The sequence below is a fragment of the Dendropsophus ebraccatus genome, chromosome 15 (genome assembly GCF_027789765.1).
Source record: "Dendropsophus ebraccatus isolate aDenEbr1 chromosome 15, aDenEbr1.pat, whole genome shotgun sequence".
NCBI lineage: Eukaryota > Metazoa > Chordata > Amphibia > Anura > Hylidae > Dendropsophus > Dendropsophus ebraccatus.
In genome coordinates, this window is record NC_091468.1 from 73,348,825 (window position 1) to 73,373,519 (window position 24,695).

A 24,695-nucleotide genomic window follows, 5' to 3' on the forward strand; every position below is an offset into this window, starting at 1 on the left:
GAGCTGCTACTACTACTGTCTATAGGGGGAGCTGAGGAGCTACTACTACTGTCTATAGGGGGAGCTGAGGAGCTGCTACTACTACTGTCTATAGGGGGAGCTGAGGAGCTGCTGCTACTACTGTCTATAGGGGGAGCTGAGGAGCTGCTGCTACTACTGTCTATAGGGGGAGCTGAGGAGCTGCTGCTACTACTGTCTATAGGGGGAGCTGAGGAGCTGCTGCTACTACTGTCTATAGGGGGAGCTGAGGAGCTACTACTACTACTGTCTATAGGGGGAGCTGAGGAGCTACTACTACTACTGTCTATAGGGGGAGCTGAGGAGCTACTACTGCTACTGTCTATAGGGGGAGCTGAGGAGCTGCTGCTACTACTGTCTATAGGGGGAGCTGAGGAGCTGCTACTACTACTGTCTATAGGGGGAGCTGAGGAGCTGCTGCTACTACTGTCTATAGGGGGAGCTGAGGAGCTGCTGCTACTACTGTCTATAGGGGGAGCTGAGGAGCTGCTGCTACTACTGTCTATAGGGGGAGCTGAGGAGCTGCTGCTACTACTGTCTATAGGGGGAGCTGAGGAGCTGCTGCTACTACTGTCTATAGGGGGAGCTGAGGAGCTACTGCTACTACTGTCTATAGGGGGAGCTGAGGAGCTACTACTACTACTGTCTATAGGGGGAGCTGAGGAGCTGCTACTACTACTGTCTATAGGGGGAGCTGAGGAGCTACTACTACTACTGTCTATAGGGGGAGCTGAGGAGCTGCTACTACTACTGTCTATAGGGGGAGCTGAGGAGCTACTACTACTACTGTCTATAGGGGAGCTGAGGAGCTGCTGCTACTACTGTCTATAGGGGGAGCTGAGGAGCTGCTACTACTACTACTGTCTATAGGGGGAGCTGAGGAGCTGCTGCTACTACTGTCTATAGGGGGAGCTGAGGAGCTGCTGCTACTACTGTCTATAGGGGAAGCTGAGGAGCTGCTACTACTGTCTATAGGGGGAGCTGAGGAGCTGCTACTATTACTACTGTCTATAGGGGGAGCTGAGGAGCTGCTGCTACTACTGTCTATAGGGGGAGCTGAGGAGCTGCTGCTACTACTGTCTATAGGGGGAGCTGAGGAGCTACTACTACTGTCTATAGGGGAAGCTGAGGAGCTGCTACTACTGTCTATAGGGGAAGCTGAGGAGCTACTACTACTGTCTATAGGGGGAGCTGAGGAGCTGCTACTACTACTGTCTATAGGGGGAGCTGAGGAGCTGCTACTACTACTACTGTCTATAGGGGGAGCTGAGGAGCTGCTGCTACTACTTTCTATAGGGGGCGCTGAGGAGCTACTACTACTGTCTATAGGGGGAGCTGAGGAGCTGCTACTACTACTACTGTCTATAGGGGGAGCTGAGGAGCTGCTACTACTACTGTCTATAGGGGGAGCTGAGGAGCTACTACTACTGTCTATAGGGGGAGCTGAGGAGCTGCTACTACTACTGTCTATAGGGGGAGCTGAGGAGCTGCTGCTACTACTACTGTCTATAGGGGGAGCTGAGGAGCTGCTGCTACTACTACTGTCTATAGGGGGCGCTGAGGAGCTACTACTACTACTGTCTATAGGGGGAGCTGAGGAGCTGCTACTACTGTCTATAGGGGGCGCTGAGGAGCTACTACTACTACTGTCTATAGGGGGAGCTGAGGAGCTGCTACTACTACTACTGTCTATAGGGGGAGCTGCTACTACTACTGTCTATAGGGGGAGCTGCTACTACTACTGTCTATAGGGGGAGCTGAGGAGCTGCTGCTACTACTGTCTATAGGGGGAGCTGAGGAGCTGCTACTACTGTCTATAGGGGGAGCTGAGTAGCTGCTACTACTACTGTCTATAGGGGGAGCTGAGGAGCTACTACTACTGTCTATAGGGGGAGCTGAGGAGCTGCTACTACTACTGTCTATAGGGGGAGCTGAGGAGCTGCTACTACTACTGTCTATAGGAGGAGCTGAGGAGCTGCTACTACTACTGTCTATAGGAGGAGCTGAGGAGCTGCTACTACTACTGTCTATAGGAGGAGCTGAGGAGCTGCTACTACTACTGTCTATAGGTGGAGCTGAGGAGCTGCTACTACTACTGTCTATAGGGGGAGCTGAGGAGCTGCTACTACTACTGTCTATAGGGGGAGCTGAGGAGCTGCTACTACTGTCTATAGGGGGAGCTGAGGAGCTGCTACTACTGTCTATAGGGGGAGCTGAGGAGCTGCTGCTACTACTACTGTCTATAGGGGGAGCTGAGGAGCTGCTACTACTACTGTCTATAGGGGGAGCTGAGGAGCTGCTGCTACTACTGTCTATAGGGGGAGCTGAGGAGCTGCTACTACTACTGTCTATAGGGGGAGCTGCTACTACTACTGTCTATAGGGGGAGCTGAGGAGCTGCTGCTACTACTGTCTATAGGGGGAGCTGAGGAGCTGCTGCTACTACTGTCTATAGGGGGAGCTGAGGAGCTGCTACTACTACTACTGTCTATAGGGGGAGCTGAGGAGCTGCTACTACTACTACTGTCTATAGGGGGAGCTGAGGAGCTGCTACTACTACTGTCTATAGGAGGAGCTGCTACTACTACTGTCTATAGGGGGAGCTGCTACTATTACTACTGTCTATAGGGGGAGCTGAGGAGCTGCTACTACTACTGTCTATAGGGGGAGCTGAGGAGCTGCTACTACTACTGTCTATAGGGGGAGCTGAGGAGCTACTACTACTACTGTCTATAGGGGGAGCTGAGGAGCTGCTACTACTACTGTCTATAGGGGGAGCTGAGGAGCTACTACTACTACTGTCTATAGGGGAGCTGAGGAGCTACTACTACTACTGTCTATAGGGGAGCTGAGGAGCTGCTGCTACTACTGTCTATAGGGGGAGCTGAGGAGCTGCTACTACTACTACTGTCTATAGGGGGAGCTGAGGAGCTGCTGCTACTACTGTCTATAGGGGGAGCTGAGGAGCTGCTGCTACTACTGTCTATAGGGGAAGCTGAGGAGCTGCTACTACTGTCTATAGGGGGAGCTGAGGAGCTGCTACTATTACTACTGTCTATAGGGGGAGCTGAGGAGCTGCTGCTACTACTGTCTATAGGGGGAGCTGAGGAGCTGCTGCTACTACTGTCTATAGGGGGAGCTGAGGAGCTACTACTACTGTCTATAGGGGGAGCTGAGGAGCTACTACTACTGTCTATAGGGGAAGCTGAGGAGCTGCTACTACTGTCTATAGGGGAAGCTGAGGAGCTACTACTACTGTCTATAGGGGGAGCTGAGGAGCTGCTACTACTACTGTCTATAGGGGGAGCTGAGGAGCTGCTACTACTACTACTGTCTATAGGGGGAGCTGAGGAGCTGCTGCTACTACTGTCTATAGGGGGCGCTGAGGAGCTACTACTACTGTCTATAGGGGGAGCTGAGGAGCTGCTACTACTACTACTGTCTATAGGGGGAGCTGAGGAGCTGCTACTACTACTACTGTCTATAGGGGGAGCTGAGGAGCTGCTGCTACTACTACTGTCTATAGGGGGCGCTGAGGAGCTACTACTACTACTGTCTATAGGGGGAGCTGAGGAGCTGCTACTACTGTCTATAGGGGGCGCTGAGGAGCTACTACTACTACTGTCTATAGGGGGAGCTGAGGAGCTGCTACTACTACTACTGTCTATAGGGGGAGCTGCTACTACTACTGTCTATAGGGGGAGCTGCTACTACTACTGTCTATAGGGGGAGCTGAGGAGCTGCTACTACTACTACTGTCTATAGGGGGAGCTGAGGAGCTACTACTACTACTGTCTATAGGGGGAGCTGCTACTACTACTGTCTATAGGGGGAGCTGCTACTACTACTGTCTATAGGGGGAGCTGAGGAGCTGCTACTACTACTACTGTCTATAGGAGGAGCTGAGGAGCTACTACTACTACTGTCTATAGGGGGAGCTGAGGAGCTGCTGCTACTACTGTCTATAGGGGGAGCTGAGGAGCTGCTACTACTGTCTATAGGGGGAGCTGAGTAGCTGCTACTACTACTGTCTATAGGGGGAGCTGAGTAGCTGCTACTACTACTGTCTATAGGGGGAGCTGAGGAGCTACTACTACTGTCTATAGGGGGAGCTGAGGAGCTGCTACTACTACTGTCTATAGGGGGAGCTGAGGAGCTGCTACTACTACTGTCTATAGGAGGAGCTGAGGAGCTGCTACTACTACTGTCTATAGGAGGAGCTGAGGAGCTGCTACTACTACTGTCTATAGGAGGAGCTGAGGAGCTGCTACTACTACTGTCTATAGGTGGAGCTGAGGAGCTGCTACTACTACTGTCTATAGGGGGAGCTGAGGAGCTGCTACTACTACTGTCTATAGGGGGAGCTGAGGAGCTGCTACTACTACTGTCTATAGGGGGAGCTGAGGAGCTGCTACTACTACTGTCTATAGGGGGAGCTGAGGAGCTGCTACTACTGTCTATAGGGGGAGCTGAGGAGCTGCTGCTACTACTACTGTCTATAGGGGGGAGCTGAGGAGCTGCTACTACTACTGTCTATAGGGGGAGCTGAGGAGCTGCTGCTACTACTGTCTATAGGGGGAGCTGAGGAGCTGCTACTACTACTGTCTATAGGGGGAGCTGCTACTACTACTGTCTATAGGGGGAGCTGAGGAGCTGCTGCTGCTACTACTGTCTATAGGGGGAGCTGAGGAGCTGCTGCTACTACTGTCTATAGGGGGAGCTGAGGAGCTGCTACTACTACTACTGTCTATAGGGGGAGCTGAGGAGCTGCTACTACTACTGTCTATAGGAGGAGCTGCTACTACTACTGTCTATAGGGGGAGCTGCTACTATTACTACTGTCTATAGGGGAGCTGAGGAGCTGCTACTACTACTGTCTATAGGGGGAGCTGAGGAGCTGCTACTACTACTGTCTATAGGGGAGCTGAGGAGCTGCTACTACTACTGTCTATAGGGGGAGCTGAGGAGCTGCTACTACTACTGTCTATAGGGGGAGCTGAGGAGCTGCTACTACTACTGTCTATAGTGGGAGCTGAGGAGCTGCTGCTGCTACTACTGTCTATAGGGGGAGCCGAGGAGCTGCTGCTACTACTGTCTATAGGGGGAGCCGAGTAGCTGCTACTACTGTCTATAGGGGGAGCTGAGGAGCTGCTACTACTGTCTATAGGGGAGCTGAGGAGCTGCTGCTACTACTGTCTATAGGGGGAGCTGAGGAGCTACTACTACTACTACTGTCTATAGGGGGAGCTGAGGAGCTGCTGCTACTACTACTGTCTATAGGGGGAGCTGAGGAGCTACTACTACTGTCTATAGGGGGAGCTGAGGAGCTACTACTACTACTGTCTATAGAAGGAGCTGAGGAGCTACTACTGTCTATAGGGGGAGCTGAGGAGCTGCTGCTACTACTACTGTCTATAGGGGGAGCTGAGGAGCTGCTGCTACTACTGTCTATAGGGGGAGCTGAGGAGCTACTACTTCTGTCTATAGGGGGAGCTGAGGAGCCGCTACTACTGTCTATAGGGGGAGCTGAGGAGCTGCTGCTGCTGCTACTACTACTGTCTATAGGGGGAGCTGAGGAGCTGCTACTACTACTATCTATAGGGGGAGCTGCTACTACTACTGTCTATAGGGGGAGCTGCTACTACTACTGTCTATAGGGGGAGCTGAGGAGCTGCTACTACTACTACTGTCTATAGGGGGAGCTGAGGAGCTACTACTACTACTGTCTATAGGGGGAGCTGCTACTACTACTGTCTATAGGGGGAGCTGCTACTACTACTGTCTATAGGGGAGCTGAGGAGCTGCTACTACTACTACTGTCTATAGGAGGAGCTGAGGAGCTACTACTACTACTGTCTATAGGGGGAGCTGAGGAGCTGCTGCTACTACTGTCTATAGGGGGAGCTGAGGAGCTGCTACTACTGTCTATAGGGGGAGCTGAGTAGCTGCTACTACTACTGTCTATAGGGGGAGCTGAGGAGCTACTACTACTGTCTATAGGGGGAGCTGAGGAGCTGCTACTACTACTGTCTATAGGGGGAGCTGAGGAGCTGCTACTACTACTGTCTATAGGAGGAGCTGAGGAGCTGCTACTACTACTGTCTATAGGGGGAGCTGAGGAGCTGCTACTACTGTCTATAGGTGGAGCTGCTACTACTACTGTCTATAGGGGGAGCTGAGGAGCTGCTACTACTACTGTCTATAGGGGGAGCTGAGGAGCTGCTACTACTGTCTATAGGGGGAGCTGAGGAGCTGCTACTACTGTCTATAGGGGGAGCTGAGGAGCTGCTGCTACTACTACTGTCTATAGGGGGAGCTGAGGAGCTGCTACTACTACTGTCTATAGGGGGAGCTGAGGAGCTGCTGCTACTACTGTCTATAGGGGGAGCTGAGGAGCTGCTACTACTACTGTCTATAGGGGGAGCTGCTACTACTACTGTCTATAGGGGGAGCTGAGGAGCTGCTGCTGCTACTACTGTCTATAGGGGGAGCTGAGGAGCTGCTGCTACTACTGTCTATAGGGGGAGCTGAGGAGCTGCTACTACTGTCTATAGGGGGAGCTGAGGAGCTGCTACTACTACTACTGTCTATAGGGGGAGCTGAGGAGCTGCTACTACTACTGTCTATAGGAGGAGCTGCTACTACTACTGTCTATAGGGGGAGCTGCTACTATTACTACTGTCTATAGGGGGAGCTGAGGAGCTGCTACTACTACTGTCTATAGGGGGAGCTGAGGAGCTGCTACTACTACTGTCTATAGGGGGAGCTGAGGAGCTACTACTACTACTGTCTATAGGGGGAGCTGAGGAGCTGCTACTACTACTGTCTATAGGGGGAGCTGAGGAGCTACTACTACTACTGTCTATAGGGGAGCTGAGGAGCTGCTGCTACTACTGTCTATAGGGGGAGCTGAGGAGCTGCTACTACTACTACTGTCTATAGGGGGAGCTGAGGAGCTGCTGCTACTACTGTCTATAGGGGGAGCTGAGGAGCTGCTGCTACTACTGTCTATAGGGGAAGCTGAGGAGCTGCTACTACTGTCTATAGGGGGAGCTGAGGAGCTGCTACTATTACTACTGTCTATAGGGGGAGCTGAGGAGCTGCTGCTACTACTGTCTATAGGGGGAGCTGAGGAGCTGCTGCTACTACTGTCTATAGGGGGAGCTGAGGAGCTACTACTACTGTCTATAGGGGAAGCTGAGGAGCTGCTACTACTGTCTATAGGGGGAGCTGAGGAGCTGCTACTACTGTCTATAGGGGGAGCTGAGGAGCTGCTACTACTACTGTCTATAGGGGGAGCTGAGGAGCTGCTACTACTACTACTGTCTATAGGGGGAGCTGAGGAGCTGCTGCTACTACTGTCTATAGGGGGCGCTGAGGAGCTACTACTACTGTCTATAGGGGGAGCTGAGGAGCTGCTACTACTACTACTGTCTATAGGGGGAGCTGAGGAGCTGCTACTACTACTACTGTCTATAGGGGGAGCTGAGGAGCTGCTGCTACTACTACTGTCTATAGGGGGCGCTGAGGAGCTACTACTACTACTGTCTATAGGGGGAGCTGAGGAGCTGCTACTACTGTCTATAGGGGGCGCTGAGGAGCTACTACTACTACTGTCTATAGGGGGAGCTGAGGAGCTGCTACTACTACTACTGTCTATAGGGGGAGCTGCTACTACTACTGTCTATAGGGGGAGCTGCTACTACTACTGTCTATAGGGGGAGCTGAGGAGCTGCTACTACTACTACTGTCTATAGGGGAGCTGAGGAGCTACTACTACTACTGTCTATAGGGGGAGCTGCTACTACTACTGTCTATAGGGGGAGCTGCTACTACTACTGTCTATAGGGGGAGCTGAGGAGCTGCTACTACTACTACTGTCTATAGGAGGAGCTGAGGAGCTACTACTGTCTATAGGGGGAGCTGAGGAGCTGCTGCTACTACTGTCTATAGGGGGAGCTGAGGAGCTGCTACTACTGTCTATAGGGGGAGCTGAGTAGCTGCTACTACTACTGTCTATAGGGGGAGCTGAGTAGCTGCTACTACTACTGTCTATAGGGGGAGCTGAGGAGCTACTACTACTGTCTATAGGGGGAGCTGAGGAGCTGCTACTACTACTGTCTATAGGGGGAGCTGAGGAGCTGCTACTACTACTGTCTATAGGAGGAGCTGAGGAGCTGCTACTACTACTGTCTATAGGAGGAGCTGAGGAGCTGCTACTACTACTGTCTATAGGAGGAGCTGAGGAGCTGCTACTACTACTGTCTATAGGTGGAGCTGAGGAGCTGCTACTACTACTGTCTATAGGGGGAGCTGAGGAGCTGCTACTACTACTGTCTATAGGGGGAGCTGAGGAGCTGCTACTACTACTGTCTATAGGGGGAGCTGAGGAGCTGCTACTACTACTGTCTATAGGGGGAGCTGAGGAGCTGCTACTACTGTCTATAGGGGGAGCTGAGGAGCTGCTGCTACTACTACTGTCTATAGGGGGAGCTGAGGAGCTGCTACTACTACTGTCTATAGGGGGAGCTGAGGAGCTGCTGCTACTACTGTCTATAGGGGGAGCTGAGGAGCTGCTACTACTACTGTCTATAGGGGGAGCTGCTACTACTACTGTCTATAGGGGGAGCTGAGGAGCTGCTGCTGCTACTACTGTCTATAGGGGGAGCTGAGGAGCTGCTGCTACTACTGTCTATAGGGGGAGCTGAGGAGCTGCTACTACTACTACTGTCTATAGGGGGAGCTGAGGAGCTGCTACTACTACTGTCTATAGGAGGAGCTGCTACTACTACTGTCTATAGGGGGAGCTGCTACTATTACTACTGTCTATAGGGGGAGCTGAGGAGCTGCTACTACTACTGTCTATAGGGGGAGCTGAGGAGCTGCTACTACTACTGTCTATAGGGGGAGCTGAGGAGCTGCTACTACTACTGTCTATAGGGGGAGCTGAGGAGCTGCTACTACTACTACTGTCTATAGGGGGAGCTGAGGAGCTGCTACTACTACTGTCTATAGGGGGAGCTGAGGAGCTGCTACTACTACTGTCTATAGGGGGAGCTGAGGAGCTGCTACTACTACTGTCTATAGGGGGAGCTGAGGAGCTGCTACTACTACTGTCTATAGGGGGAGCTGAGGAGCTGCTGCTGCTACTACTGTCTATAGGGGGAGCCGAGGAGCTGCTGCTACTACTGTCTATAGGGGGAGCCGAGTAGCTGCTACTACTGTCTATAGGGGGAGCTGAGGAGCTGCTACTACTGTCTATAGGGGAGCTGAGGAGCTGCTGCTACTACTGTCTATAGGGGGAGCTGAGGAGCTACTACTACTACTACTGTCTATAGGGGGAGCTGAGGAGCTGCTGCTACTACTACTGTCTATAGGGGGAGCTGAGGAGCTACTACTACTGTCTATAGGGGGAGCTGAGGAGCTACTACTACTACTACTGTCTATAGAAGGAGCTGAGGAGCTACTACTACTACTGTCTATAGGGGGAGCTGAGGAGCTGCTGCTACTACTACTGTCTATAGGGGGAGCTGAGGAGCTGCTGCTACTACTGTCTATAGGGGGAGCTGAGGAGCTACTACTACTGTCTATAGGGGGAGCTGAGGAGCCGCTACTACTGTCTATAGGGGGAGCTGAGGAGCTGCTGCTGCTGCTACTACTACTGTCTATAGGGGGAGCTGAGGAGCTGCTACTACTACTGTCTATAGGGGGAGCTGAGGAGCTACTACTACTACTGTCTATAGGGGGAGCTGAGGAGCTGCTGCTGCTACTACTACTGTCTATAGGGGGAGCTGAGGAGCTGCTACTACTACTGTCTATAGGGGGAGCTGAGGAGCCGCTACTACTACTGTCTATAGGGGGAGCTGAGGAGCTGCTACTACTGTCTATAGGGGGAGCTGAGGAGCTGCTACTACTACTGTCTATAGGGGGAGCTGAGGAGCTGCTACTACTACTGTCTATAGGGGGAGCTGAGGAGCTGCTACTACTACTGTCTATAGGGGGAGCTGAGGAGCTGCTACTACTACTGTCTATAGGGGGAGCTGAGGAGCTGCTACTACTGTCTATAGGGGGAGCTGAGGAGCTGCTACTACTACTGTCTATAGGGGGAGCTGAGGAGCTGCTACTACTGTCTATAGGGGGAGCTGAGGAGCTACTACTACTGTCTATAGGGGGAGCTGAGGAGCTGCTACTACTACTGTCTATAGGGGGAGCTGAGGAGCTGCTGCTACTGTCTATAGGGGGAGCTGAGGAGCTGCTACTACTGTCTATAGGGGGAGCTGAGGAGCTGCTACTACTACTGTCTATAGGGGGAGCTGAGGAGCTGCTACTACTACTACTGTCTATAGGGGAATAGTGCTAGTCCTTTCTGTGAGTCGCTGCAATGTACAATGATAAACACTACAGCTCTCTATGGTATAGTGTGACACAGCAGCGCTCTCTATGGTATAGTATGACAGCAGCGCTCTCTATGGTATAGTATGACAGCAGCGCTCTCTATGGTATAGTATGACAGCAGCGCTCTCTATGGTATAGTATGACAGCAGCGCTCTCTATGGTATAGTATGACAGCAGCGCTCTCTATGGTATAGTATGACAGCAGCGCTCTCTATGGTATAGTATGACACAGCAGCGCTCTCTATGGTATAGTATGACAGCAGCGCTCTCTATGGTATAGTATGACACAGCAGCGCTCTATGGTATAGTATGACAGCAGCGCTCTATGGTATAGTGTGACACAGCAGCGCTCTCTATGGTATAGTATGACACAGCTGCGCTCTCTATGGTATAGTATGACACAGCAGCGCTCTCTATGGTATAGTATGACACAGCAGCTCTCTATGGTATAGTATGACACTAATGTCTATAGGGCTTGGGGTGAGGCATGACTGGTGTCTGGAGGGCACAGGGTCAGACAGGACTGGTGTCCGGGGGGGGGGGGGGCTTAGGGTCAGACGGGACTGGTGTCCGGGGGGGGGGGCTTAGGGTCAGACGGGACTGGTGTCCGGGGGGGGGGGGGGCTTAGGGTCAGACGGGACTGGTGTCCGGGGGGGGGGGCTTAGGGTCAGACGGGACTGGTGTCGGGGGGGGCTTAGGGTCAGACGGGACTGGTGTCTGGTGGGGCTTAGGGTCAGACGGGACTGGTGTCTGGGGGGCACAGGGTCAGACGGGACTGGTGTCTGGGGGGCACAGGGTCAGACGGGACTGGTGTCTGGGGGGCACAGGGTCAGACGGGACTGGTATCTGGGGGGCACAGGGTCAGACGGGACTGGTATCTGGGGGGCACAGGGTCAGACTGGACTGGTATCTGGGGGGCACAGGGTCAGACTGGACTGGTGTCTGGGGGGCACAGGGTCAGACTGGACTGGTGTCCGGGGGGGCTTAGGGTCAGGGGGGACTAGGGATGTCACAATACCAGAATTTTTAGTTTGATACAGATAGCAGCTTTTTTTTTATTTCGATACTCAATACCAAATGGATACTTTAACAAAGTTTTTTTTTTTTTTTTTTTTTAAAACCTACAAAAATACACATATAATGCCCCCCCAGTGTGGGGACTTGGTAAATGGCTATTGAGGGTGTATAACCGGGCCCAGTGCCGCCACATCAGTATATATCCGGGCCCAGCCCCGGCACCTCAGTATACAGTATATATCCAGGCCCAGTGCTGCCACCTCAGTATACAGTATATATCCGGGCCCAGCACCAACACCTCAGTATACAGTATATATCCGGGCCCAGCACCAACACCTCAGTATATATCCGGGCCAGCATCGGCACCTTAGTATACAGTATATATCTGGGCCCAGCACCTCTACCTCAGTATACAGTATATATCCGGGCCCAGCACCAGCACCTCAGTATACAGTATATATCCGAGCCCAGCACCAGCACCTCAGTATACAGTATATATGCGGGCCAGCACCTCAGTATACAGTATATATCCGGACCAGCCCCTCAGTATACAGTATATATGCTGGCCAGCACCAGCACCTCAGTATACAGTATATATCCGGACCAGCCCCTCAGTATACAGTATATATATGCTGGCCAGCACCAGCACCTCAGTATACAGTATATATCCGGGCCCAGCACCTCAGTATACAGTATATATCCGGGCCCAGCACCTCCAGTATACAGTATATATCCGGGCCCAGCACCTCTACCTCAGTATACAGTATATATCTGGGCCCAGCACCTCAGTATACAGTATATATCCGGGCCCAGCACCAGCACCTCAGTATACAGTATATATCCGGGCCCAGCACCAGCACCTCAGTATACAGTATATATCCGGGCCAGCACCAGCACCTCAGTATACAGTATATATCCGGGCCAGCACCAGCACCTCAGTATACAGTATATATGCGGGCCAGCACCTCAGTATACAGTATATATTCGGGCCCAGGCAGGTTTGATGCATCTGAAACACTTGGACCAGGAAAAGTCAGACATCTGCCGTCTCTAAGCCTCATCAGCTGAGAGGCGTCACATGGCCGGGGCTGTGATGTCAGCAACTACCAATCAGACCAGGTGGTGCTACCCCCCCCCCCCCTATGTAAATGGAGGGACCCTTAGGCTGCATTCACACGTTCAGTGTTTTTCCCGGTCCGTGATTGTGGTCCGGCAGCTACTTCCGTGATCCGTGCAAAACAGTCCGTTTTTCATCCGTTTTGCATCCGTGTCTGTTTTTTTCACGGATCTGTGTTAAAGCATTTTAAATTACATTGATTACATCACATCCGTGTTTTTCACGGATGAACATGGATGTCACATCTGTGAAAAACACGGATCTCATTGATTTCTATGGGGAATCCTTTCCGTGCATCCGTTCCGAGTAATGACATGTCCTATTTTTTAACGGAACGGATCACGGTTCCGTGAAATCATGGAACATCTGAATAGCCCAATAGAAAGCAATGGACTGTAAAATTGTCCGTGCGCATGGATCCGTGAGCACGGACAACTTCCTGGAACGTGTGAATGCAGCAGACGGTGCCATGGATGAGGTGACACAGTCCGGTCAGGGTGCACTCACGTGTGACTGTAGCTTTTGTGGATCCGGTGATTTACCAGGTCCAGTGCTGCGTTGTGTATCGGCCTGTGGAGAGCAGGGGGGACCTCCGGGGCAATGACTCCACTTCCTGCCTTCAGTGTCACCACCTGGGGCTCCTGATCACTGGAGTATGTGAACGGCGATGTTTCTGCCAACAGTCATGTGACATAACGGCCATGACAGGATATCACTGCAGCCCCATGATAACCAGTGACCTAGATGGAGAGATACATGGATAATAGAGAGTGGCCAATATATGAAGGAGAAGCCGCCGTTGTCTCCAGCAGCCAATCAGAGTGCAGCTTTTAGCTCCCACAGTGCCCTTAGAAAATGAAAGCTGTGTTCTCATTGGTTGCTATGGGCAACAACAGTTTTTCTGAACATTATTTCCTCACACATGACGGGCCCTGGGGAATGCTGGGAAATTTCTCACAAAATCTCTCTTATGGGGCCTGTGGTATCCATGGAGACCCGAACTTTTGGATTTTACCGCTAATCGGGATGCGCGGCTGGTGACACACACTTGGAAGCCCTGCGGCCCTTGTCTCCCTGGTACTCCCGACAGCACGTCCTCAGCACTCTCTGCAGACAGGACCTGCAGTAGGTGTGTGTCAGCAGAGTAACCCGGTCCCTGCTGCAGGTAGTTTGGGGGGGGGGCAGGCACATTTTTTGCACAGGGTCCCTATACAGTCTGTGTCCGTCCCTGCACTGCGGCCCAGTGAATACTTTTCCGGTCCGTGCTCCGGCCTGCTTCTGTGGCTCCCGGCTCCCCTTAGCCAATCCGTGCACTGTCCCTCCGCACGCACTGCCTGGCTGAGCGGGACGTCCAGATGCCGGGAGCCACAGAAGTAGGTCGGAGTGTATTCACTGGGTTAAGGAACGCTGCTTTTACATACTCACAGCGGGGTGAAAATTCTGCTGCCAGTATGTAAACCTATTCAAAATGGCAGTACAGGAATCGCAGAAGATTTTGTGTGAAATCCGCTGCGATTCTGGTACGTGTGAACCCAGCCTTATAGAGCAGGAAGAGCTGAGCAGATTGATATATATCTTTATATGAAAAGATTCAGTGTTGTTTGAAATCCCTGATCACTCTGTGTTAAGGAGTCCAATGGGCGGAGTCACTCAATGGACTGGACTCTTCAGCAGGGAAACATCAGAGATTTCCATGAATGAATTATTATATTATAATTATTATATGAAGTTGTACTGACTCTTTTTCTATAAGGATATCACTCCGCTCAGCTCCTCCTGCTCTATAACAGGAGGCCGATAGCTGAGGTGGGATTTTCATGGTGCCCGGTTGCTCTATCCCCAGGGAGAGGGTGAGTGAATAAAATCCCATCCACTTACCTCCCCGGACGCCGAGCTGCTGCCTATACTCCACCACTCCGGCCCCTGTTCCAGGTTTGGGGCTGGACCAGCCCTGCTCAGCCGTTCAGTCTATAGAGGTGACATCTGAGCTGGGGGTAATTGCTGTGTGCAGAAGCTGAGACTTTTGTTTCAGGGTAATTGATCGGTCTGGGCCATTGTCCTGTATTTTGTTGCGGGTCTTCAGTGCAGAAGCTCCATACCATGTCTGACTCTCAGTATCTGTGATCTGGAGACAGTGAGAGGCGAGATACTGATCTCTCCTCATCTGATGCCTGTCCGGCTGACAGGAGGAGCCCAGGCACTTCTCTATGGAGTTGTGGGACTCTCTCATGTTGGTCTGAGATTGTGCAGCCTGTATGCACCCCTATACTGACTGTGTCCACATATATAGATCAAGATTCTTCCTGTGTGTGTGTGTATATATAATATATGCCGTATATATACATACACAGATATTCTCTGTAATGGGGTGCCGTATCATTGTATATACAGCATCCATATTCCGCTCTTAGTGGACAGATATGATCTAATAATCTAATTATAGTCAGACTATAGGCTTTTATAAACAGTGACCTGTATTCTGCAGATGGATCCAACAGGGCTGGGCTTTCTGTGTGTTAGATCACTCTCTTTTACTCAGGGATAAATAAGCATTTGCCCTCAGGATCCTTTCACCCCAGGCTTTGCCTTCCTGATGCATAGATACGATGTGGCGGCATCCTGTCAGCATATCCGTGCATGGACAGACACGGCCTGACCATAGTCATTGCTGTATTTAGGGTCAGTAAACACATATTTAGTAGGAAAATCATCCAAACGTATTCAATAGGGGACTTGGTTTAAGCCGTTAAAGTCTATGTGATGTGTGCCTGTCCCTGCACCGATACTTAGAGATCATATTTTAGGATTCCATCATTCCCCATGACATCCCTCCTGACCGCTCAGCCTGTCCCAGCCTCACCCACTATATCACTGCTTACTACATGTAATAGGGCCTTAAGTCTCCACATGTCTTTATGACGGACTGTCCTTAAAGAAAATTAGTATCCTTGGACCCATAATTCACATTGACACTTAGGCGGACATTTATCAAGACTCTCGTCGTACTCGTATGCCATCTAAAGCACCGTCCCCATACAGTCCGCCAGATGTACGAGAGACGCACGTCTGCTGCAGGCTGGGGGCAGAAATCTATACGAGCTCCGGAGCAGGTGCAGACTCCTGCCATGATATAGTCCTGTCTCCAGGCATAAACCATGGTAAATGGGGGGTGGTGGAGGCGCATATCGGGCAGGTGGGGCTCACGCCAGCGGCGCTAATGATAAATCTGCCCCTTAGGTTTTAAAGGTATATGAAAAGCAGATAAGACCCATCTAACCTGCTGTTATGTCCCAATAGCACCGAGTGCTGAGAATGAAGCTCGTTTCTTTACCTTGATCCTTGGCGCCATTTTTGTTTAGTCTGTAGTTTAATCCCATCAGATCCCGCCGCAGACTGTCCCATCAGATCCCGCCGCAGACTGTCCCATCAGATCCCGCCGCAGACTGTCCCATCAGATCCCGCCGCAGACTGTCCCATCAGATCCCGCCGCAGACTGTCCCATGTGGCTTCTTGTTTGAATTTTTTTTCAATTATTCACATTGTAACAAAGCACGTAACAATACTGGTCAGTAGTGGAGGTGGCGGGTCATTGGTAGCGGAGGTGGCGGGTCAGTAGTAGTAGTAGTAGCAGCGGAGGTGGTGGGTCGGTGGTGGTAGTAGTAGTAGCAGCGGAGGTTGTGGGTCGGTGGTAGTAGTAGTAGTAGCGGAGGTGGCGGGTCAGTGGTGGCGGAGGTGGCGTGTCAGTGGTAGCGGAGGTGGCGGGTCGGTGCTAGTAGTAGTAGTAGTAGCGGAAGTGGCGGGTCAGTGGTAGCGGAGGTGGCGGGTCAGTGGTAGCGGAGGTGGCGGGTCAGTAGTAGTAGTAGCAGCGGAGGTGGTGGGTCGGTGGTAGTAGTAGTAGTAGTAGCAGCGGAGGTTGTGGGTCGGTGGTAGTAGTAGTAGTAGTAGCGGAGGTGGCGTGTCAGTGGTAGCGGAGGTGGCGGGTCGGTGCTAGTAGTAGTAGCGGAGGTGGCGGGTCAGTGGTAGCGGAGGTGGCGGGTCAGTGGTAGCGGAGGTAGTGGAGGTGGGTTAGCAGCAGAGATGAGTTTGCTATAGTTGCGCTCATCTCTGGTTATTAGTTAGGGTTAGACACTCTACACCCATAAATAAGACTATAATGGTAATACAGAGATATAGTCCATGACGTATAGAGGGGAGATTGTTTATCATTCATGTACTAAATACAAGTTATATAGGGGGGAGGTTTCTGCAGAGCTTCCACCCTGTTTGGTGCAGAACACGACCAATGTCCACATGGTATCACGTAGGGCACCAGCTTCAGCCTTGGCTGCCAGGAAACTCAGCAACCATAATATAACATAGTGAGATTGTAGGACCCAGTGAGGTGGGAGAGGATGGTGATTCCTGCGGGGAAGCGGCAGGCGAATGGCCACCAGCTCCGGGTTATGGGAGGTGCGTGAATATACCAGCTAAAGTGATGGACGGAAGTGCCTGATTTGGGGAGGATAATGAGTTTATAGTGAGAGTATCCTCTATACTATAATATCTTCCTTTTGGAGAGCTTGTTGGTTTAGGCCGGGTTCACACTGTGTTTTGATCCTTTTTTTTTTTTTTTTTTTTTTTTTTTTTTTTTTTAAATAATGGAATTCAATGGAAATGGAATGGATCTAAATGGATTACACGCAGTTGCCTTGTTTTTTGCATCCATGCGCCTAGCCGTAGTTACTAGGTCTCTAGCTGATGTGTATTCTTGTCTCATCCCATCCTCCTCCTCTACCTTATTCCTCTATTTGGCCGATCATGGACAGCGCCTTCTGCAGGCAGATCTATCCGTGTCAGACGCGACGTGAACAGTGAGCGATGTCAGTGACATTTATTAAAACGTCTTCTCGAATGTTAGTCTGGTCTAAAATAGGCCCAAGCTCCTACGTGTCCCATACGGGGCCTCTTTTAGCTATTAAGGTATATATAACTTTGTAGCTTTAATACAGAGATGTGTGGCCGCCTCATCAGCACAATACGGGTTATCTGGCGGAATCGATGGTGTGATGGGGAACACATCGGACTCTTTATATTTAATAACCTTATAGGACTTCTCTGATGGGATAGCAGAATGCTTATATAACAATATATGGTGTCAGCGGGTGACATGCCGCCAGACCCCTGCGGCTGTCAGCAGTGATTTATGAACAGCAGGCACTATGCCAACAAGCGGCAGGCGGTAACCTTACCCAACAACAACGACGTACACAGTATATAAGGAAGAAGTGTGTAAGTCTGCTACACCCACCAATGTATGGACTGAGCCCAAACTCCGAGTGCACTACTATCTCTGCGCCCAGGAGAGAATATATCTCAGTGAGAAGGCACTCTAGGAGTAGTATATAGTATTAGTTAGGAAATATGTGATACTCTGATGTCAGACTGATAATATCATTGATGGGATTTAATAAACAACTTAATATACAGTGGATATTTGCTTATAAGGGAGGAAATAAAGTTTACCTAAAATAAAACGATATGCAATAATTCATAAGAAAATACATAAAAATTGTACAGTTCATGTAACCTAAATTCACATGAGTGAACTTGTATATTATCTGCATATAAGTTACTTTGCTGGCCATGCACTGGTAGCCAATAAAACACAGGTGAAAATAATGGTAATTGTCTTATAGCCTATAGTCTTAATAACTAGTTGAATATAGTAGTTGTTTGTAAAATAGTCTTAAAGCGCTTGATGTTTGTACAGACATGTAAATCTATATGCTGGTCCAATATTGCAATCGTATATAGAATATAGAACTGTTCAATGTAACAGTTGTATATAAAAAGATTCAATAGCGCTTGGTGTTATTGTATGACGCAGTTCAGTGAAGTTATTACATATAACAGTTCAGTAGCGCTCCATGTTCCTATACAGGATAGTTCAGTATAATATCTGCATATACTTTAGCGTTTTATAGTTTGTTCTCATATAGAATCATGAGTAGAGCTGTCATACACATAGCGCTTTGTGGTTTGCAGAGTCAGTTCAGTGAGTAAGAAAGCTGGTAATGTATAGATAATGGCGGTGGATTGTCCACCTTTCACCAGACTTCCAGTAGTTGTCAGGTATACAGCAATCTACTTGTAGTATATAGTTGGTGGCAGGGCCGATTCTAGGTTCTATGCTGCCTGAGGCGAAAATTGAAACTGCGCCCCTTCCCCCGCAAACACAACTATATACCAGCAGTGAACATTGCATATATAACTACATACCAACAGTGCATACAGAACTATATAACAGAAGTGCATACACTAAGGGTATGTTCACACTGAGTAAAACAGGTGGAACTCTCCGCCGCAGGATCCCGCCTGTCTCACTGTCCCATAGCCCGTCTATGGGAGAGCGTGCGCTCCTCCGCAGCCGCCGCTCTCCGCTCGAAGAAGTAACATGATACTGCAGCGGCGGCTGCAGAGGAGCATGTATAAGTGCCAGTCTTAATGGTGGTGACATATGGGGAGCCAAGTGTTAGAGACCCCCAAATAGTATAGGTCTCAGACGGCCTAATACTGCCAGCTTCAGACCCTCAATAATACTGTTAGCCTCAGAGACCACCTTACCCATATCATCATACTACTCCCCCCTTCATCCTCCTTCCCCCTCCACCATCATACTACTCCCCCCTTCATCCTCCTGCCCTATCATCATACTACTACCCCCACCTTTATCCTCCAGACCCTCCATCATCATACTTCGACCCACTTTATCATCCTCCTGCCCTTCCATCATCATAGTATAACCCCTCTCATCCTCCTGCCCATCCATCATTATAGTACTACCCCTCTCATCCTCCTGTCCTTCCATCATCAAACTACAACCCCTCTCATCCTCCTTCCTCCTCCATCATCATAGTATAACCCCTCTCATCCTCCTGTCCCTCCATCATCATACTACTACCCCTCTCATCCTTCTGCCCTTTCATCATCATAGTATAACCCCTCTCATCCTCCTGCCCTTCCATCATCATACTACTACCCCTCTCATCCTTCCGCCCTTTCATCATCATACTACTACCCCTCTCATCCTCCTGCCCTTCCATCATCATACTACTACCCCTCTCATCCTTCCGCCCTTTCATCATCATACTACTACCCCTCTCATCCTCCTGCCCTTCCATCATCATACTACTACCCCTCTCATCCTCCTGCCCTTTCATCATCATACTACTACCCCTCTCATCCTTCTGCCCTTTCATCCTCATAGTACAACCCCTCTCATCCTCCTGCCCTTTCATCATCATACTACTACCCCTCTCATCCTTCTGCCCTTTCATCATCATAGTATAACCCCTCTCATCCTTCTGCCCTTTCATCATCATACTACTACCCCTCTCATCCTTCCGCCCTTTCATCATCATACTACTACCCCTCTCATCCTCCTGCCCTTCCATCATCATACTACTACCCCTCTCATCCTTCCGCCCTTTCATCATCATACTACTACCCCTCTCATCCTCCTGCCCTTCCATCATCATACTACTACCCCTCTCATCCTCCTGCCCTTTCATCATCATACTACTACCCCTCTCATCCTTCTGCCCTTTCATCCTCATAGTACAACCCCTCTCATCCTCCTGCCCTTTCATCATCATACTACTACCCCTCTCATCCTTCTGCCCTTTCATCATCATAGTATAACCCCTCTCATCCTTCTGCCCTTTCATCATCATACTACTTCTCCCTTCATCCTCCTCCTGTGCCTTCATCCTCATACTACTACCCCTCTCATCCTCCTGCCCTTCCATCATCATACTACTACCCCTCTTATCCTTCTGCCCTTTCATCATCATACTACTACCCCTCTCATCCTTCTGCCCTTTCATCATCATACTACTTCTCCCTTCATCCTCCTCCTGTGCCTTCATCATCATACCACTAGCCCCTTCATCTGTATTTAAAACAAAAAAAGCCATACTCACCTCACCAGTATGGACCCTCTAGTCTTCCAGGGACTCCTCTCCCGCTCTGCATGGGTGACATCACTCGCGCTCGGCAGGGGGCGGAGCTTCCCGGGACATGGTTTTGCCGGGGCTGTCTCGTCAGAATCAGGACAGTCCCGGCAAAACCTGAGGGCCCCCACCTGCTCCCCTCCTCACCATCCGGACCGGGATCCACCGCTTCTCCTTTCCCTCGGTGACAGGAGAAGACGCCACACAGGCCCCTCCCCCAGGCCAGGTCACAGCGCCATACACGCTCTCTGTTGTACAGCATTGTGACCTGGCCTGGGGGAGGGGCCTGTCACCCAGCGGATGCCGTACAGGGGAGAGGATTATAGTGTGTGTGGGGGCGTCCTCTCCTGTCACCGAGGGCCACGAGTCTGACGGCAGTGCATCCCTAGAAGCTGCAGAGCTGCAGCTTCTAGGGATGCGGAAAGGGGGACACCTGAGCGGGCGGCGGCAGTCAGATGACAGGGCAAAAGTTGCCGCCCCTAAAGGGACCCCAGAATGTGCTGCCTGAGGCGGAATACTCATTCCGCCTCATGGCAGAAGCGGCCCTGGTTGGTGGAGGTCCTGTATACCTGTATAGTAGGAGTAGGGGATCTACCATATATTTCTTTGGATCTGTTGTGAGGCAGCCGCCCTAGCAACCAATAAGATTCCAGTTCCCTGTGAAAATGAAAGTAGTAATCCTATTGGTTGCTGAGGCTTCCAACTGCCATTACTGCTGGGGAGCTGCAGCACTAATTATATCACCTGTGTGTGCAGTGTAGAGATTCTCCCAGTCATCTCTATGGGGCACTCTTCCCCCTCCCCTCCTGTACATCCGGCAAGGACGGGACCTTCGCTCTAACCTTCCCGGGCACCCAATGTATCTGTGGGCCAAATTTGGGGTCAAACGGTTCAGGCGTTTGGAAGTCTATAGAGGACAGACAGACTTTCATTTTTATGATCTAAATATGTATGAATATGACCCTGAAGTGCCCAGAGGTTGTCTTGTGTAATCCCAACACGACTGGTTGAATTTCATTAGGGATGATGCAAGGAGAGGACAGGTGCACGCTGGGAATCTCCCCTTTAAGATGGGGGGGGCAGTAATGTGATGGAGACCCTGTCCTTAGGATGCCGCCTCACTGATGCGATTTGCTGTGGAGTTTCCGGCTCTCAGCATTTACATGGAGTGCATGAGGTTTTACAGAGTCCTGTCGGCTGCGGCCCTATAGAGTCCTGTCGGCTGCGGCCCTATAGAGTCCTGTCGGCTGCGTCCCTATAGAGTCCTGTCGGCTGCGTCCCTATAGAGTCCTGTCGGCTGCGTCCCTATAGAGTCCTGTCGGCTGCGTCCCTATAGAGTCCTGTCGGCTGCGGCCCTATAGAGTCCTGTCGGCTGCGTCCCTATAGAGTCCTGTCGGCTGCGTCCCTATAGAGTCCTGTCGGCTGCGGCCCTATAGAGTCCTGTCGGCTGCGGCCCTATAGAGTCCTGTCGGCTGCGGCCCTATAGAGTCCTGTCGGCTGCGGCCCTATAGAGTCCTGTCGGCTGCGGCCCTATAGAGTCCTGTCGGCTGCGTCCCTATAGAGTCCTGTCGGCTGCGTCCCTATAGAGTCCTGTCGGCTGCGTCCCTATAGAGTCCTGTCGGCTGCGTCCCTATAGAGTCCTGTCGGCTGCGTCCCTATAGAGTCCTGTCGGCTGCCTCCCTATAGAGTCCTGTCGGCTGCCTCCCTATAGAGTCCTGTCGGCTGCCTCCCTATAGAGTCCTGTCGGCTGCCTCCCTATAGAGTCCTGTCGGCTGCCTCCCTATAGAGTCCTGTCGGCTGCCTCCCTATAGAGTCCTGTCGGCTGCCTCCCTATAGAGTCCTGTCGGCTGCCTCCCTATAGAGTCCTGTCGGCTGCCTCCCTATAGAGTCCTGTCGGCTGCCTCCCTATAGAGTCCTGTATCAGTGTCTTCCAGGACTCCTTAGGGCTGCATCCAGCTTCTTCAGCCAGCGGTCATCAGCGTCTCTGGAGGTTCACTCATCACTAGTCGCAGGTGATGTCCCATATATTTGCTGGAAGGTTCGGCTTCCTCAGGGGGATGTTGTATAAACGATCTGAGTCTGTGTAAATCTACATGAGTGCATGAAGGAACAATCCCACCTGTTTGGGGAAGGCAAAGTGCGGAGGAAAGCACAGGGTCCCTGATGGAGGGGCACGCCATGGTATATGTGAGCAGCAGGAATGATGGGCGACATGTCAGATAAAGAAAGGTTGGTTGTTCCCTAGTTATAGGTGTGCAGGGTCTCTCCAGGGACGCCAGAGGTTTCTGGAAAGCATCGCTGTCATTTTGTGTCTTCTGTCTCGTTTTGATGGCTGAGTCTGGCTCTGAGACCCCCGCCGATCCCTCGGAGAAACGCTTCCTATCTCACTGCACCTTATCCCGGCTCCAGAGACTTCCTATAGAATCCAGCTCCTGCAGCAATATGGGGAGAGAAGAGCCTAGCTGAATGCTTCTTCTGCCTCGTCCTAGTCGCTGCGTACCCACACCCTGAGTGATCATATATTTTATATGATAGTGACGCTTTATACCCCCCAGGAACGGCTGATTATGTGTGTAATCCAGCGCCCATGTGTGTAATCCAGCGCCCATGTGTGTAATCCTTAGTAATCCAGCGCCCATGTGTGTAATCCAGCGCCCATGTGTGTAATCCTTAGTAATCCAGCGCCCATGTGTGTAATCCAGCGCCCATGTGTGTAATCCTTAGTAATCCAGTGCCCATGTGTGTAATCCTTAGTAATCCAGTGCCCATGTGTGTAATCCAGCGCCCATGTGTGTAATCCTTAGTAATCCAGCGCCCATGTGTGTAATCCAGCGCCCATGTGTGTAATCCTTAGTAATCCAGTGCCCATGTGTGTAATCCTTAGTAATCCAGTGCCCATGTGTGTAATCCAGCGCCCATGTGTGTAATCCTTAGTAATCCAGCGCCCATGTGTGTAATCCAGCGCCCATGTGTGTAATCCTTAGTAATCCAGCGCCCATGTGTGTAATCCTTAGTAATCCAGCGCCCATGTGTGTAATCCAGCGCCCATGTGTGTAATCCTTAGTAATCCAGCGCCCATGTGTGTAATCCTTAGTAATCCAGCGCCCATGTGTGTAATCCTTAGTAATCCAGCGCCCATGTGTGTAATCCAGCGCCCAATGTGTGTAATCCAGCGCCCATGTGTGTAATCCTTAGTAATCCAGCGCCCATGTGTGTAATCCAGCGCCCAATGTGTGTAATCCAGCGCCCAATGTGTGTAATCCAGCGCCCATGTGTGTAATCCTTAGTAATCCAGCGCCCATGTGTGTAATCCAGCGCCCATGTGTGTAATCCAGCGCCCAATGTGTGTAATCCAGCACCCATGTGTGTAATCCTTAGTAATCCAGCGCCCATGTGTGTAATCCAGCGCCCATGTGTGTAATCCTTAGTAATCCAGCGCCCATGTGTGTAATCCAGCGCCCACGTGTGTAATCCTTAGTAATCCAGCGCCCATGTGTGTAATCCAGCGCCCATGTGTGTAATCCAGCGCCCATGTGTGTAAACCTTAGTAATCCAGTGCCCATGTGTGTAATCCAGTGCCCATGTGTGTAATCCTTAGTAATCCAGTGCCCATGTGTATAATCCTTAGTAATCCAGCGCCCATGTGTGTAATCCTTAGTAATCCAGTGCCCATGTGTATAATCCTTAGTAATCCAGCGCCCATGTGTGTAATCCTTAGTAATCCAGCGCCCATGTGTGTAATCCTTAGTAATCCAGTGCCCATGTGTGTAATCCTTAGTAATCCAGCGCCCATGTGTGTAATTCTTAGTAATCCAGCGCCCATGTGTGTGATCCTTAGTAATCCAGCGCCCATGTGTGTGATCCTTAGTAATCCAGCGCCCATGTGTGTGACCTGTCGTAGCTCCGCCATGCTGTAACTTATCTCGGCCATTCTGAAACTCTCTTCCTGTGATTGATTGTACTTTTAGGTTTGTAAAAAAAGAAATTTCATGAAAAAGTGACAAAATCATCATTTTTTTAACTTAAAAATTTCTTGCGGTTATGGTGGGGGTTTAATCGTGTGATAATTTTATTGCCAGCGCTATTACGCACGCGGTGATACTAAATATGTGGACAACTTCTACTTCTTTTTCCTTGGCATTGGGGGCTATGGGGATT

At 50.8% G+C, this 24,695-nt stretch overlaps 1 protein-coding gene across 2 annotated transcripts in view; it reads left to right on the forward strand.

Annotated features, from left to right (window-relative positions):
• The window catches only part of LTBP1 (latent transforming growth factor beta binding protein 1), a 332,339-nt gene that overhangs the window by 1,235 nt on the left and 306,409 nt on the right, over positions 1-24,695 (forward strand). The gene's annotated exons all lie outside the window — the stretch shown is intronic.